Here is a 17,998-nt window from a genome sequence, read left to right as displayed (position 1 = left end):
ACCTCTCCCCAGCCTCATTGCCCTTCTCTGGACATGTTCAAGAGTCTCAATGTCCTCCTTAAACTGAGGGGCCCAGAACTGGACACAGGACTCAAGGTGTGGCCTAACCAGTGCTGAGTACAGGGCACAATGCCTTCCCTGCTCCTGCTGGCCACACTATTCTTGATGCATGCCAGGATGCCATTTGTCTTATGGCCACCTGGGCACACTGCTGGCTCATGTTCAGCCTACTATCAATCAGTCACTTACAAGAGTTCAGGAAACAAGGTTTCTTTTGTCAGAACCTCTGCAGGCTGCTCCTCTGAGCAGTGTCACCTGTGCAAGCTGCACAGCCAGTTCTCCTAATTTGCTAGGCTCTGCATTCATTTGCATGCATGTCAAACAGGCTTGTAATTCTTCAGATCATCCCCAAAGCTGTTAAAAATGTGAGTACAACATTCTCCATCCTTATCAAATACTGCTTTGGGTTGGGATTTTTTGTATGTGGCTTTTTTTTTTTCCCTTCAGTGAGAGAAGCAATGTCTCTTTTCAAGATGTGGCCCTTTCATCTTTGTGCTCCAGAGAACTCTTGACCTAGCAGCTTAGTGGCACTTAGACAGTCTGCTTATTCCAGCTCCTCCTCTCTCAGTCTCTGATACTATCTCAGATTCATAGAATCATAGAAACAGTCAGGGTTGGAAGGGACCACAAGGATCATCTAGTTCCAAGCCCCCTGCCATGGGCAGGGACACCCCACACTAGATCAGGCTGGCCAGAGCCTCATCCAGCCTGGGCTTAAACACCTCCAGGGATGGGGCCTCAATCACCTCTTGCTCTTGTTGAACCTCATGAGCTTGGCTTGTGCCCACCTCTCCAGCCTGTCAAGGTCCCTCTGGATGGCCTCCCTTCCCTCCAGCGTGTCTGCTGCACCACACAGCTTGGTGTCATCAGCAAACTTGCTGAGGGTGCACTCAATGCCACTGCCCATGGCACCCACAAAGATGTTGAACAAGACAGGTCCCAGGACTGATCCCTGAGGGACTCCACTTGTCCTGGATTGGTCCAGAAAGGTTTGTGTAAGCACCTCCAGAACCACCTTTGTAGTGGAAACTAAAGTGAAGAAATTATTTGGCCCTTCAAGAAAGCCTTTAGTTGCCTTAATTGCTCTTTTTGAAGTACTAGTGACTCAACCTTGATTACTTAAGCATATCTCCTTGTGTGGCTTACTTGGGAAATCCGTATTTTACACATCTAGGCTTCTGCACATATAAACCAATTCTGATCTTCCAAGACTGGGGAAAACGCTGTCCAGTGAAGGGCATGATGAGCTTAGCCTGGGTGGCACAAAAGCACTTGTGAAACGCATTCATCAAGTGCCTTCCCAGAGTCTGTGGAGAAAGGCAAAAGTGGCTGAAAGTGAGAGTCAGACAAGGCCTATCAGGAGTAAATGTCATATGCTCTTAGCTGGAAAGATAATTATCCACTACAGCTCACTCCAAGTGGAGGGCTGGAGTCTCTCCATCTTTGTATCTTCATCACAGCAACATTACTCAGACCAAACATCAGACCTCCGGGTGAAAATCTCTTGTCCTGACCAAGGTCAGCCAAAATGTTCTGGCGGCGTTCCTGACTACAAGTCCCACACACAGGCCTCCTGATACACATCATTACACTCCACCCCTGCTTCCTCCAAGACTCCAGCCAGACCAGCTGCTGGGAACAGCCATGCAATGTGATTAATGGCCACACAGCACCTGACGGAAGCCTCACTCTCCTGCACCACCCTGAAGGAAGCTGAAGAGGGGCAGGCAGTGCCCCCTGCCACTATCCCAGTGCAAACAGCCCTTCAAGGGGGACCTTGCCAGGCTGGACAGATGGGCAGAGTCCAAGGGCATAAGACTGAGCACATCTAAGTGCCAGGTTCTATACACTGGCCACAACAACTCCAGACAGTGCTACAGGCTGGGGTCAGAGTGGCTGGACAGCAGCCAGGCAGAAAGGGACCTGGGGGTACAGGTTGACAGTATGCTGAACATGAGCCAGCAGTGTGCCCAGGTGGCCAAGAAGGCCAATGGCACCCTGGCCTGCATCAAAAATAGTGTGGCCAGCAGGAGCAGGGAAGTCATTCTGCCCTGTGCTCAGCACTGGTTAGGCCACACCTTGAGTCCTGTGTCCAGTTCTGGGCCCCTCAGTTTAGGAAAGACGTTGAGATGCTGGCAGGTGTCCAGAGAAGGGCAACAAAGCTGGGGAGGGGTCTGGAGCACAGCCCTGTGAGGAGAGGCTGAGGGAGCTGGGGTTGCTTAGCCTGGAGAAGAGGAGGCTCAGGGGAGACCTTCTTGCTGTCTACAACTCCCTGAAGAGAGGTTGCAGCCAGGTGGGGGTTGGTCTCTTCTCCCAGGCAACCAGCACTAGAACAAGAGGACACAGTCTCAAGCTATGCCAGGGGAGGTTCAGGCTGGATATTAGGAAGAAATTCTTCCCAGAATGAGAAATTTGCCATTGGAATGTGCTGTTCAGGGAGGTGGTGGAGTCCCCATCACTGGAGGTGTTTAGGAAGGGACTGGATGGGGTGCTTTGTGCCATGGTTTAGTTGATTAGACAGTGTTGGATGATAGGTTGGACTCAATGATCTTGAAGGTCTTTTCCAACCTGGTTAATTCTGTTCTGTTCTGTTCTCAGGGCCAGCTGATGTGCAGCCATGGCTAACAGAGACCCCCAAGCCTCTGTCTCACTGGGAAAGTTTTGTAGAGGCGACGCAGAGGTGTGACTTGTGGCAACAGAGTGAGAAAACAACCACAGTGCTGAGCTGTCTGTCAGGCACCAGCTGCAAGTTCTGCCACCAGAGACCGAGCCAAGAGCTGTGAGCTGCACTTCCCCTTCCAGCACACGCAGCCACCATGCTTGGTTGACCACCAAGGATGTGGCGCTGCTGGTGCACAGACACACCAGCAGGAAGAGGTCTCAGGCACTAGCCAGGAGAGCACAGGACCTCTGTCTGGTGGGGAAATAACCACATTTTATGAACCAAGCTGTAGTGAAGGCCAAGAGCTTCACTGAGGGAGAGAGCAGGCACCTCACAGTATGCCTCTCCTGACCTAGTGTCACCTTCACTGAGCACTGAGTACAGAGCAGATGCTCTTCCAGAACCAGACAGAGCTCCTTGCAAGGCCCGCAAAATAATTCTCTCTCCAATGCTTGCTCCTGAGGCTGGAGGTTATATTGATTTTCAGATACAAACCCCATCAGTCAACAAAGATGTGGCAGAATCCTGCTGGTAATAATGTTGCTTATGAGCACTAAAAGCCCATGGTGGTTCCTTCTAGGCTTATCATGGTCTGGTGATTTTCAACATTCTGAAGCAAGAAATTGTGGGGTTAATTCGACTCTCTTGTACATCTCCCTGCAGCCTTCTTGTCCATCTCTTAACCAGGAAACCCACAACAGCCTAGGCTTCCTTGGGTCACTTCTAGCCGTTCTGTGGGCTGTGGCCCAGGGGCCAGTGTCACAGATTTTCAGGCCACCCTTCTTCAATTCCTCTTAAACAGCACTCAAAACCAGAGGCTCATCCTAACCCAGAGTTAGATTTCAAAGGAAAAATGAAGAATCAACAGTGAACAGAGCTGGCAACAGCTAACATGCCTCAGGTGGAAGTCTGGTACTCTTCCCTGACCACCATCATAGGTAGGGAGGATGGGACAGGTCAAACTCTCCAAAATCTAGCTGAAGAGTCCAAGTGTTGTGCCCACTAGATGACAGCCATCCAATGAGCTCTGCTTCCCCTCTATCTGCAGAAGGGGAAGAAGATAACTTCCCATCCCACCAGAAGCTGCCAGATGATGTGGGATGTGCCTGTGTTCCTACAGCTCTGTATGGCCCTTCTTATTTTCCAACCAGATCCACCTGCTGCCAGATATTGCTCACCTTTTTGGCTCTGTAGGTCATGCAACTGCAAGATTTTCACAAAGGTTCAGAGTTTTCACCAAGAAGAGCAGAAAGTTGACAAGATGTTTGCAGTTTTGCTGTGGCCGACAGAGTGCTGAGTTAAAGCAAGGGAAATGGGAAGGCTCTTGTTCAGCTCACTCCCATGATGCATGAAAAGCTAAGAAAAATTCAGGTAGGTAAGAGAGTGACAGCTGCAGATGGAGACTCAGGATGCTGAGAGTCAGCTGTGCAACTCAGCAAAGTGGAAAATCAGGATTTGAAAAACAAAAAAGGCATTTTACAGAAATAGATATAAAGAGTTTCCACAAAAGCAGCAGGAAAATATTTTCCAAGAGCCATGCCCACTGGACAGAGCCTCGCCCGGAAGATGTGTATGCACAGAGCCCGTGGCAGCAAGCAGCAGATCTGCAAGGAGGAAGCCACAGCTTCCCCCAGCCCCAGCCTCAGCACTTAGAAGCATAGAATTGTTAGGGTTGGAAAGGACTTCAAGGATCATCAAGTTAAAACAGAATGGGATACAATTAACCAAATTGGAAAAGACCTCAGAGATCATCAAGTCCAACCTATCACCCAACACCATCTAATCAACTAAACCATGGCACCAAGTGCCTCATCCAGGCTCTTCCTAAACACCTCCAGTGATGGTGACTCCACCACCTCCCTGGACAGCACATTCCAATGGCCAATCTCTCTGTCTGGGAAGAATTTCTTCCTAACATCCAGCCTAAAGCTCCCCTGGCACAGCTTGAGACTATGTCCTCTTGTTCTGGTGCTGGTTGCCTGGGAGAAGAGACCAGCCCCCTCCTGGCTACAACCTCCCTTCAGGGAGTTGTAGACAGCAAGAAGGTCTCCCCTGAGCCTCCTCTTCTCCAGGCTAAGCAACCCCAGCTCCCTCAGCCTCTCCTCACAGGGCTGTGCTCCAGACCCCTCCCCAGCTTTCTTGCCCTTCTCTGGACACCTTCCAGCAGCTCAACATCTTTCCTAAACTGAGGGGCTCAGAATTGGACACAGGACTCAAGGTGTGGCCTAACCAATGCTGAGCACAGGGCACAATGACTTCCCTGCTCCTGCTGGCCACACTGTTCCTATTGCAGGCCAGGATGCCATTGGCCTTCTTGGCCACCTGGGCACACTGCTGGCTCATGTTCAGCTGGCTGTCAACCAGTCCCCCCAGGTCCCTTTCTGCCTGGCTGCTCTCCAGCCACTCTGACCCCAGCCTGTAGCACTGCATGGCATTGTTGTGGCAAATGTGTAGTTCCAACCCCACTGCCATGGCCAGGGACACCTCACACTACAGCAGGTTGCTCACAGCCACATCCAGCCTGGCCTTAAAACCTCCAGGGCTGAGGCTTCCACCACATCCCTGGGCAACCTGTGCCAGTGTTTCACCACCCTCATGGGGAAGAACTTCTTCCTAACATCCAATCTGAATCTACCCATTTCTAGTTTTGTTCCATACCCCCCAGTCCTATCATTACCTGACACCCTAAAGAGCCCCTCCCCAGCTTTCTTGCAGCCCCCCTTCCAAGAAAAGCCCACTTCCAAGAAAGGAGAAGCTGCTCTGCAGAAGTGGGCAGGTCACACGTACCTTGGCTTCTCAGACTTCCTGACCAAGGCTACAACTGCTTTGTCCACCCTCAATGTGCAAATAATCTCTGCTACCCATGCTTGCTGGCCACCTCCCCACTCCCTGGGGGGATAGGCAAGGCACTGCAGCATGGCAGCCAGCCAACTTGTGCAGTACCCCTTGCAGACAAAGCATCTGCCCCCAAGGGGATCTCCTTTTAGTTCATGGAGGTGTGGGGTACTTAGGGACCAGAAGCTCTTGATAGACAAGCTGAACACGTCAGCAGTGCATTGCTGCAGCAACAAAACCAAACTGGCTCCAGAGCTGCATCCACAGGGACACTACTAGCAGAGGTAGGGATGTGATTATCCCACTCTACTCTCTCCTTGTCAGGTCACAGCTAGCATATTGTGCCCAGTTCTGGTCCCCACAATTCAAAAAAGATGTGGACAGACTGCTGTCTCGGTCCAGAGAGGGAAAGAGCCTCAGTGCTATTGAATATTCCTGTGTTAGAAATTAGAGGCACAAACGAGGCCAAAATATCAACAGCCCTCGAGGCTGTTTATTAACAGAATGAAGTGGCTGGATCAGAAGGAGAGAGGGAGAGAAAATATAGAAAGAGAGTGAAGAGGGAGGGAGAAGAGTAAAGGAATGATATTACCACACCCCTCACCCCCCAAGACAGTTTGGGTCTGTGGAGGAAGGCTGCTGCAGCTTTGGCATGGAGGAGAGGTCATCCTTGTTGGCTGTGCTGTCCTCCAGCGGAGGAGGGGAGAGAGAGATCCCAAAGTCCAAGTCCAAGCCCTTCTCTGAGCAGCCTCTTCAGCTCCATGAGTTGCAGCAGGCAGAACTTAGGACATGGAGAGAGGCTTCCTCCTGGTCTGCTGCCTCCAGGCAGCACGGTAATGTCTTTTGCTGCTGTGTCTGTCCTTTTCTCTCCTGGTATTCTCTTCATTTTCCTTCTGAGCTGCATTGCCCAGATCTTTTCCTTTTCCCTAGCCAGTAGTTGCTCAGATCTTTTATACAGCTTTTAGGTATGTGTCTGGGTGGTGACTATGCATATTCCAGAGAGTATCCATAGCAGTGGCCTCTGCCCATTATTTCAGGGCAGCTGCAGTCCGGTGAGCAATCTTTATCTATGCACATTCCAGAAAGTCATTATCCAGTGGCCTCTGCCCAATACCCATCAGCTATTGTCTGGGCCAGCAGCAAAGGTGATTCTATCTTTGTTGAGTCACATCAAGAGAGACAAGATTTAGTCTCTCACAACTGGAGGTGATCCAAAGAAGGGTCACAAATGTGATCAAAGGATTGGAGAACCTCCACTGAGGAAAGGCTGACAGAGTTTGGTCTTTTTTGATCAGGGGGTACCTAATCATAGTTTTCTGGTACCTAAAAGGTGGCTACAAATTAGACAGGTGCCTGCTTCACAGGGAGCAACATGAGGAGGACAAGAGGCAAGGACTGCAAGCTATATAGGAGACATTTCATCTTGAAGTAAAGTTTTTACAGTGAGAACAATCAACCACTGACACAACCTTCCTAGGGATGTGGTGGAGTCCCCATCACTGCAGGTTTTCAAGATGTCACTAGACAGGGTGCCAAATACTCTCACCTAGATTCCATTTCCCATGAAAACTTGGACTGGATGATCTTTTGAGATCCCTTCCAACCTATGCTTTCTATGCTTTCATGAGACTCATCCTGTCTCCACATCCCAGAATTCTATTCACAGCTTGTCCCCTGTGCAGCTCACTTCCCAGGCAATTCTCACAGCATCACAGTATCACCAAGGTTGGAAGAGACATCAAAGATCATCAAGTCCAACCTGTCACCACAGACCTCATGACTAAACCATGGCACCAAGTGCCACATCCAATCCCCTCTTGAACACCTCCAGGGACGGTGAGTCCACCACCTCCCTGGGCAGCACATTCCAATGGCAAACGAATTTCTTCTGCTACCCAGGGATGCTGCTTCCAGCCATTCCTCTCCTCTCCCCTGCCTCTCATGAGGGTGAATCATGACTGAACTGTCCCCAGAGAGAATGTGTCCTTGACAGCAGAAGTGTTCAGTGTTCTCTTTGCCAGCAGGGTGCTGCTTCTGCAGAAGGATTTGTTCCCTTGCTCATCCTCCCATCTCCTCCTGAAAAAGCAGAGAATAAAAAGGGAGACTTTTGTTTTGGCCACTTTGTTGCCCCGAATCAGAAGGGTGCAGGGAGCGAAGTAGGCTGCATTTAGGAACACATCTGAAGGATTTTGGGTAACCTCCTCACAAACCTGTTCAGCTGGTCGATCCAGACTCCTGTGTGTTTTATCTCAGCCTGTCCCCTTGTGGTGCACAACAATCACCCTTCTCCATGAGATCTCACAGCTTTGACACCCACAGCAGCACCAGTTTCAACCCTGTCCTGGATAAATCACAGCTAATCTAGCTATTGTAGAGGAACAGGCAGCACATCACCCACTGACCAGAGACAGCCAAGGAAGTGCTTTAGGAAGAGTGCTGCTGTATTGGTTTAAGCTGAGTGGCCCCACTAGAAGGGACAAGGGGTAGAGTTGGCTAGGGCTAGGGCTACTCCACAACTCCCCACAGCAGTGCAGTGCAAGACAGATTGTTATTCTACACCCTGCTAACAGGGCAGGGCACATGGGACTTGAAGTATATTCTATAGTTTGTAATGTTTTCTGTTCTGGGCTTTTCATGTGTTGGGGTTTTGTTGTTTCCTTGGGTTCCAGGCAGGGGTGCCTCCTTTTTTCTGGTCCTGCAGTTTCATGGGTATGAGTGGTTTGCCTTTTGTCTGTTCCCCAGCTGCTGCACACACTGGTATTTCTGTCTTCTTCTGTGCCATCTGATTTCCCTCCCATAGAGTAGTAATTTTTTCTTATCTCAACTAACATCTCTGCCTCCTGGATCCTTTTCCTCCTTGCCCACCTGGAGGGGAGGGAGGGGGGCAGGGAGAAGGATGTCATGAACAGACTGCCAGGGCTCAGCTGCCAGCTGAGTTAAAACCAGGACAGCTGCAAACTGTGCCCAACATGGAAACATAGACTCCAGATGCCAGGCAGCTCACAGCACTGGAGAAATGGTGCTGGTAGTTACACAAAGGTTTCATCACATGTGTGTGTACCTCTGTTGCCCATGCTGCCCTGCCTGAATTCAGCAATAGCTCCCCTCTATCTCAGCAAGGAATGTTTCTACATCATTGTTTCTAGCCATCATGTCAACAGGGACCAGATCTGGGTGTTCTGTTCTGGATTCTTCATCCCACTCCAATGGCACCTGCAAAAGGGATGGAGGTGGAAATGGCTGACCCAAGCCTAAAGCAAATTGCCTTGAAGTCTCAGAACATGCTTTTGGTTCTAATCCATTACTAAATGCTGGGAAGTTCAGAGTGCCTTACAAGCCTGCTAATGAAGCAAGTGCAATAGGGAGAGAAATACAAATGCCACTTCTGTGCCAAAAAGTGAATTCAATTTTGTAGAGTAACTGCATATTCAATACCAGGCATCCTGTGATCACTCGGTTCCAGTCTGCTCTTTTCCTTCCCTAACAGGATTTTCCCAGCTCTACTTACCTCATCAGCCTTTCATTGCTACTAAGCCAGGATTCCCAGACAATCTGTCTCACTGCCTCAAAACAACTTTCTGTCTATCACTAACAGATCTGCAGTGCCCATATGTCCTGTAGCCTCCACTGCTAGCAGCAGTCTTAATCTTCTTCCTTAAAGCTGGTTATCAAAGTAACACTCTGAGGCAGGAATAGATGCCACATTTCAGATCATTAGCAGAAAACAGAACCCATTATGGAAAAAATAGCCGAGAGTCCTTCTCAATACTGCAATTTGGCATGCAAACACCAGGCACTGCAGGCTCAGAAGGAAAATGTGCCTGGACAGGAGGCTGGCAGTGGTGGCCTGCCTCATGTCTGTAGTGTGAAGAAAGGTATGTGCAGCACCACAGCTTAGAATCAAAGAATCAATAAGGTTGGAAAAGACCTCAAAGATCATCAAGTCCAGCCTGTTACCAACACCTCATGACTAAACCATGGCTTCAAGTGCCATGTCCAATCTGCTCTTGGATACCTCCAGGGATGGTGACTCCACCACCTCCCTGGGCAGCACATCCCAATGGCCAATCTCTCTTGCTGGGAAGAATGTTCTCCTCACCTCCAGCCTCAATGTCCCCTGGTGCAGCTTGAGACTGTGTCCTCTCGTTCTGGTGCTGGTTGTCTGGGAGAAGAGACCAACCCCTACGTGGCTACAACCTCCCTTCAGGGAGTTGTAGAGAGCAAGAAGGTCTGTCCTGAGCCTCCTCTTCTCCAGGCTAAGCAACCCCAGCTCCCTCAGCCTCTCCTCACAGGGCTGTGCTCCAAACCTCTCCCCAGCTTTGTTGCCCTTCTCTGGACACCTTCCAGCAACTCAACATCTTTCCTAAAGTGAGGGGCCCAGAACTGGACAAAGGACTCAAGGTGTGGCCTAACCAGTGCTGAGTACATCTTCCATCTCCCTGCCAGAGAAAATGCTGAGAAAGAATAGTTTTGGTGGTAAGGGAGAACCAAAGTCCAGCAGTGCAAGGGAGCAGTTTTGGCTGCTGCTGCCCCTCTACTAACAATTCAGGTTCCAGCAGCAGCTTCACCATCAGCGGCTGTCACCACCCCCATGCTATCGAGAGCCCAGGGCAGTGACAGCACTGGTGGCCTGACAGGTAACAAGCCAGGGAGATTGTTCATAGGGACTCCACAGCCAGTCAATAGCTTCCACGTGGAAGGCTACATTAAGATGGATTGTTTACATGCCTTGAGAGTTTATTTTGGCTGGGACAGGCACAGGAGCTCAGGAGAGGGAACAGGAAAACCAGATACAATTTCCTGGAGGACTGTTTGTTCTTCAGTATCTGAAGAGAATCCTAAGGCACTGTCATCAGTAGGCTGAAATTCATTATGTGGGACTACAAAGTGCTCCTTAGAAGTGTTTCAGGGTGGTCTACAAATAGGCACTTCCCCAAATTAAAAGTTTAAAGTCAGTGTGAAATAGAGAGGGATTGATAACGTGAACAGTTTGTGTGAAGAATTGCCACAGCATGCCCCCACAAAAGCTTCATCTAGTCCAACTATAGCAAATGGAATAGAACTCTGAAACAGACCATATTTGTCCTATTAATTTGGCTAAGCATAAAGTCACAACAGAGGGGAGAAAAATATGCACAAACCAGTCGTAAATAGCTTAAACTGAACCAAATAATTTGCCAGCCCACAGTCACAATAAAAGCAATTAGCATGCAAGATATTAAGAACCTATCTCGTCTTTAAAATGTCTGTGAGCCACAAACAAAGGTACATCAAAGATAGATTAGGAACAAATTTCAACCTCTTATGTCATCAGTTCTCAACTTAATTCTCTGATAATCACCATGGTGTTCATTTACAGAATAAATATCTCCTGTAACTTTAAGTCCGTGTGTAAATAGAAAAAGAGTTAGTTAACAATAAAGGATCCAAAAATATAAACACTCTGCTGACTTCACTTTCCACTAGAGAGTGGAGTCTGCTGAAAGGGACCTGGGGGTACTGGTTGAGAGTAGGTGGAACATGAGCCAGCAGTGTGCTCAGGTGGCCAAGAATGCCAATGAGGGAGTTGTTAGCTGTTGGCATGTGCTGCTCAGGGAGGTGGTGGAGTCACCATCCCTGTTGTTCAAGAGGGGATTGGATGTGACACTTGATGCCATGGTCTAGTAGGCATGAGGTCTTGGGTGACAGGTTGGACTGCCTGCAGGTCCCTCAGCCTTCCCATGTCTGGCTGGTCTAACACAGAAGCTTGCAGAGCCACCCAAGCTTCTGAATACTCACATGAGATATACAACAAACTGTCTCAACCCATGAGGAGAGGCTAAGGGAGCTGGGGTTGTTTAGCCTGGAGGAGGCTCAGGGAAGACTTTCTTGCTGTCTCCAACTCCCTGAAGGGAGGTTGTAGCCAGGTGGGGGCTGGTCTCTTCTCCCAGGCAACCAGCACCAGAACAGGAGGACACAGTCTCAAGCTGTGAATCGGCTGCCCAGGGAGGTGGTGGAGTCCCCATCCCTGGAGGTGTTCAAGAGGGGATTGGATGTGGTACTTGAAGCCATGGTTTAGTTAGTCATGAGGTGTTGGGTGACAGGTTGGACTTGATGATCTCTGAGCTCTTTTCCAACCTTATTGATTCTATGATTCTATGAATCCTAGGACCCAAGAGCCTTGTGTTAGTGAAGAGTGTAATAAATATCCCTTTAGACATGCAGTCTTCAAAACAGGTCAGATCTGTGCCCAAAACAGTGTTAAGAAGATGTGGTTGTCCAGGGTGAGCTCTCAGATTACTGCTTCTGGCTTGATGACTCCTTTCCAAGGAGCCTCTGGGTCTGCCACAAAACAGCCTCATTAGTCACAAGTTTTGTCTTGATCAAGTAGAATAGAATAGAATAGAATAGAATAGAATAGAATAGAATAGAATAGAATAGAATAGAATAGAATAGAATAGAATAGAATAGAATAGAATTAACCAGGTTGGAAAAGATCTTTGAGATCATCCAGTCCAACCTAGCACCCAGCACCATCTAATCAACTAAACCATGGCACCAAGCACCTCATCCAGTCTCTTCCTAAACAATTCCAGTGATGGTGATTCCATCACCTCCCTGGGCAGCCCATTCCAATGACCAATCAACTTAGGCCCCCATACTTTTGTCTCACCTAGGGAATGCACCAAGTTGATATTCACACTCTGAGACCAGGCAGCAGGATGCCAGTGAGCAGGATGCCTCCCACAGGACATGTGCCCTAGACATGTAATAATACAACAGTACGTTCATAGCTCCTCTCTAGGCACAGAGTGGCTATGAGCTTAGCCACAGGTATAGCTTCCCAGGGACAGAAAACACTGTCAGTGGCAAGAATTACCCTGTGACATCCTTACTCTTCCCTCCCCCCTCCATCCCCTCCCTCGCTGTCTCTTTAGACCTTCAGTAATTCCTCTGTGAATTGCTTGCCTCTCCTGACACTATCAGGCAGAAGCGTACGTCCCACTTCATTAAGCCTGTAAGCCACTCGCTGGCCGCTATCTGACTCGCATCCGTTTGCAATTTCAAACGGGCATTTGCTTCACATCAAAGCGGCAGCGGCGGCAGGAGCAGGAATTAGCATCTCACGGGCTCCCTCTCCCCGGCTCCGCCACCACAGTGTGTCTCCCTCATTACCGGGGAAATGAAAACGTCTTTACAGTTCAGGCTGCCTCTGCCTTTCATCCTGTGGCCCCTGCGTGGGGCACGGCTGCCACATTTAACAGCAATTGGTCATAGCCCTCCTGTTTCAAATGCGACAGTGAGCCTCTCCTCCCCATTAGCAGCCCAGGAGGGGGCTGTGAGGAGACGGGGTCCCTCATGGTTTGCCGTGCTGCTCCCAGCACTCACCCATCCATCCCCTCACGCTTAAAGTGACAATAGAACCCACCGGCTCCCTGCCTCATAGCTGAATTTTTGTACTGGGTTGACAGTCCCAGAAACAAATGTTCCTCCCACACTCCTACATGGAAAGTAGACAAAAATTAAACAAATCACTCTTGGGTGTGGAAAGGAAAACAAAAGATTATTCTAAACAAAGTCATTGGGTAACTATCTGGAATAAGAGGAGCTGTACCATAACAGTTCTGCCCTCTCCTCTTTTGATCTCTGGCTGTTTTGCTTTGCTCAGGAGAGATAATCTGCATGCTTTGGCTGGCCTTGGCTAAGTCTAACTTCTCCTTTCTCTTGTCCCTTTTGTACAGGGGGGTAAGGGGAGGGGAGGGGGGGAGAAGCTGGTAGCTTCCCCTGCTCCTTGGCCAGGGGGGTCCTTGTGCTGTTTATTAACTGTAAATACCTGTATAATATTGTAACTCCTGTCTATTTTGCACATATTGATTGCATTCCATTGTAGAGTGTAGTTTTGGCTTGTAAATACAGCTCCATTTGCTTCTAACTGAGCTGGTCTGGCAAAAGTTAATGCTGGGGGGGAAACTTCAACCCACCACAGCAGGTAACAGCACACACAAGGCCAGAGCCAAGGCCATCTCCTGCTTCACAGCCACTCCCACCATGCCTTGCCTTCATGAAGGTCCACAAGGAGGGGTCTGAGGACAGTATCCATCTCAAGGACAGACTCCAGGAATGCCAGAGGAGCAGCTCCCTTCCCTCTACCCTCACTTTGATCAGCTGGCAAGGCAGACAAATGAACACAATGGCAACTAGAAGACAAAACATGCCCTGCTCAGATTATTCTGTTAAACAAAGCTGCTGATGGAGGTTAGTGGTTTGCAAAGGCAGTAGCAGGGTTACACCCACACATCCCTGGAGAGCTCGCTGGCACTGCCTGTAGCGGAGGGCTCAGCTCTCTGCCACTGTCACTTACATAACCCTCCTTAGAAACATACAGTAAAATAATGTAATGAATGAATGGAACTAGATGGCCCTTGTGGTCCCTTCCAACCCTGACTGATTCTATGATTCTAAAATCAAGAAAGCCCAGATGAGCACATTTGAATTTGCTGCTTGTGGTGTTGGTTCCTGTTCGAACTGCAGAAGCAAATCATGTCTGGACCTCACTTTGTAGTCTGCATTTCTAAGTAGAAGCTGCCAGGAAAGCACATTTGTGTGTGGTTTGAATGGTGCCCACGAAAATAGTTTATCTTTTGTAAATGCCCAAGCAGGTAGGGGATGATTAATCTTGTTAGCCTCACACCACCAGAACCAGGCTCTCAGCTGGTGAGTGCAGCTGGCTGAAAGGATGCTGACTTGGTCTCTACCGCTCGCTGCTGTAGCAAAGCAAGCCAGATGCCACATAACCTCTCACACATCCTTCCCACCTCAAGCCTCACAATTTGTGCTGCTTGGGCCTTAGAAAGCATCACTCTAGAGCAAGGGCTGCCTTTTCCTGTGCTGCGCAACAGGACTGTAATCCCATATATGCTGAAAGAAAAGAGGGCGGAGGCAGGAGATTGGAGGAGAAGGACCAGAAGAAACAGCAGTGGGTAGATACAATGCAGCAGTTTCCTAGTGGTTAAGAAAGTTTTGGAGTCTCAGGTGCCAAATACCAAGGTCAAAGGACACACAAAACAAGCAGATGCTGCAAGAATCAGCTGGGATGCAAAATGGCATCAAGTGAGAGCAAAACACATCAAAACCGTGTCTTTTATTTCCAGTTTTTAAATACTGCATCCCAGGAAGAAAGTGGAATGCCAGATTTCAAAACCAACTCAGAGTTAACAGGAAGGAATTAAGAGACACTGCTTGAGAGGGGATGTCCCAGAGGAACCCCAAGTCATTTGTTTGGAAGTATTTCTTGATAGTTTGGCAACCTTCCTCAACAACATTGCCCTGGCAGTACAGGTCAGCATGCTGCCTCTGTGCCCACTTCTCCCAGGGAGCTGGACAGGCCAGGAAGCACTGAGCCACTGGCTTCTAGAGGATGCAAAGTATCTCCTTTCTTGCAAGCCTATTCCCACTGCCCATGTGCCATGACTAACTCATCACCCACCCTCCATTCTCACAGAACAGAGAAGCCTTGCAGCAAAAGATCTCCTGCCTTCAGGTGAGAGATTGACTGGTGTGATCCTTTGTCCCACTGTGTGTTGGGTAAGCACCTCAGTGGTCACTGAGTACTGGCCTTGCTACTGCCCAAAGGCAGCTCCCTTCAAAGTATTCCAGGAAGGCACTAATGTAGAGTGCATATTCCCACCCATCCTGCTCTCAGCTCATCCGTTTTCTGAACACTGAGGGTCTGCCAACCTGCTGAGCTGTGCTCACTTGCTTGAGTTGTGCTCTCCCCTTGCCTTATAGTTTCCTTACTTTCCTGCAGAAACACAAGAGCACAACACAGCTATGCAACTGCTTCCCAGTGGATTGATTCCTCTTATATCCAGCTCTGCATTGCCCAGTAGCCCTTTCAAGCAGCTTTAAATACTATGAAAGGACCCTGGACCTCCCCACTGGGCAGTGCCCTCAACACAAGATGTTACCTGGGCAAGGGCACATCGAAGAGACTGTATGTGGTGGTGACTGTTGTGTTGCAGAGTCTGTGCTGTTACACTGCTTTTCCCCACAGAGCTATAACAGGTAGATATACATGGGGGTACTGGTTGAGAGTAGGCTGAACATGAGCCAGCAGTGTGCCCAGGTGGCCAAGAAGGCCAAGGGCATCCTGGCCTGGATCAGGAACAGTGTGGCCAGCAGGAGCAGGGAAGTCATTGTGCCCTGTACTCAGCACTGGTTAGGCCACACCTTGAGTCCTGTGTCCAGTTCTGGGCTCCTCAGTTTAGGAAAGATGGTGAGATGCTGGAAGGTGTCCAGAGAAGGACAACAAAGCTGGGGAGGGGTCTGGAGCACAGCCCTGTGAGGAGAGGCTGAGGGAGCTGGGGTTGCTTAGCCTGGAGAAGAGGAGGCTCAGGGGAGACCTTCTTGCTGTCTGCAACTCCCTGAAGGGAGGTTGTAGCCAGGTGGGGGTTGGTCTCTTCTCCCAGGCAGCCTGTGAGACAGTCTCAAGCTGCACCAGGGGAAGTTTAGGCTGGAGGTTAGGAAGAAGTTCTTCCCAGCAAGAGAGATTGGCCATTGGAATGTGTTGCCCAGGGAGGTGGTGGAGTCACCATCACTGGAAGTGTTTAGGAAGAGATTGGATGAGGCACTTGGTGCCATGGTTTAGTTGATGAGATGGTGTTGGGTGATAGGTTGGACTCAGTGATCTCAAAGGTATTTTCCAACCTGGTTAATTCTGTATTTTTATTAGTTGTTCTAATTTACATCAGAGGACTTGGAAAAAAGTTGGTGTGGGTGGAGGTGGCCAAGGGATCCAGCCATGGGTCTCTCTCCCTCACTTTCATTTATCTCAGCCGAGTAAAACATTCTCTTTGAAAATAGGAATCTTTTGGAGCATTTTATTTGGTAAGTGACAACTCTAAGTTAACTCCTGGAAAAAAAAAATCCTAAAAAATTATAGCTAAAACACTTGAGGCTTTGGGGGGGGGGGTGGGTTTGTTTGGTTGTTTTTTCCCACTGAAATAAAAAAAACCCAAAACCCAGAACAACAAAAAACTAAGAGAAATGAAACCCCACCACTGCAAAACCCCAGGCACACTTTACAAACTTAGATTAAACCCTCTAAACCTGCATGAATAGAACTTTTCCACTTACACAGGCTTCTGCTTAACTGAGTGAAAACCAGACAGAAGAAGGAAGTGCTCTGTTGATGAGAAACCTCCCTCCCTCTCTCTGCCCAGCTTCTTACTCTTGTCCCCTAGACACACAATCTCACATTGCAGTAGAGCCTGCAACTTTAATCATAGAATCAATAAGGTTGGAAAAGACCTCAGAGATCATCAAGTCCAACCTGTCACCCAGCAACTCATGACTACTAAACCATGGCTCCAAGTGCCACATCCAATCCCCTCTTGAACACCTCCATGAAGGGTGACTCCACCACCTCCCTGGGCAGCACATTCCAATGGCCAATTACTCTTTCTGGGAAGAACTTTCTCCTCACCTCCAGCCTAAACTTCCCCTGGCACAGATTGAGACTGTGTCCTCTTGTTCTGGTGCTGGGTGCCTGGGAGAAGAGACTAACCCCCACCTGGCTACAACCTCCCTTCAGGGAGTTGCAGACAGCAAGAAGGTCTGTCCTGAGCCTCCTCTTCTCCAGGCTAAACAACCCCAGTTCCCTCAGCCTCTCCTCACAGGGCTGTGCTCCAGACCCCTCCCCAGCTTTGTTGCCCTTCTCTGGACACCTTCCAGCAGCTCAACATCTTTCCTAAACTGAGGGGCCCAGAACTGGACACAGGACTCAAGGTGTGGCCTAACCAGTGCTGAGTACAGGGCACAATGACTTCCCTGCTCCTGCTGGCCACACTGCTCCTGATGCAGGTCAGGATTCCTGCATCAGACTGAAGATCAGACTGCACCAAAGACTCCTCGACTGACACCACAGAGTAAGGAGGTGGTCAAGCAAGGGGCAGTGCAGGCCTTGGGGATGCACCAAACTCATCCACTCACAGGGCTTGCACAGTTCATGAAGCCTGACCCACGTGTGATTGCTGCAGCAGGGTAGAGGCTGTTCCCTGCCCCCACCCCAGCACTCTAGTAATGAGTAACAACCTCATAGACTTTTGAGCAGAAGGCTGATCTCGATGAGGTTCATTCTAAACCCCACAGAACCTGGGCTGTCAAGCCATCTGTTAGTGGCTTCTGTGGCTTCCCCTGAGGAGGTGTGAGTCACCAAGGGATAAGAAAAGGGCAAAAAGAATCTTAAAAAGATGGGGACAATGAGCACTTGCATCCTCTTAACTGCAATTCTTATGGAGATGCAGGCAGAAAGTTCTTAAAAGCAGCTAGAATAATGGAAGGGGACAAAATAAACTTCATTTTTTGTTTGTTTTAAATGAAAATTGAGCCTCCCAGACCTGTCTAATCTTCCCCTGAAGAAGGCTGCAAGCCTTGTGGGAAGGGCTAAGCAGTTGGTGTCAC

Source organism: Melanerpes formicivorus, unplaced genomic scaffold (assembly GCF_026170545.1).
Source record: "Melanerpes formicivorus ecotype bairdi unplaced genomic scaffold, bMelFor1.0.p_v2 SCAF_11, whole genome shotgun sequence".
NCBI classification, from domain to species: domain Eukaryota; kingdom Metazoa; phylum Chordata; class Aves; order Piciformes; family Picidae; genus Melanerpes; species Melanerpes formicivorus.
Note: the sequence above shows the minus strand (reverse complement) of the source record.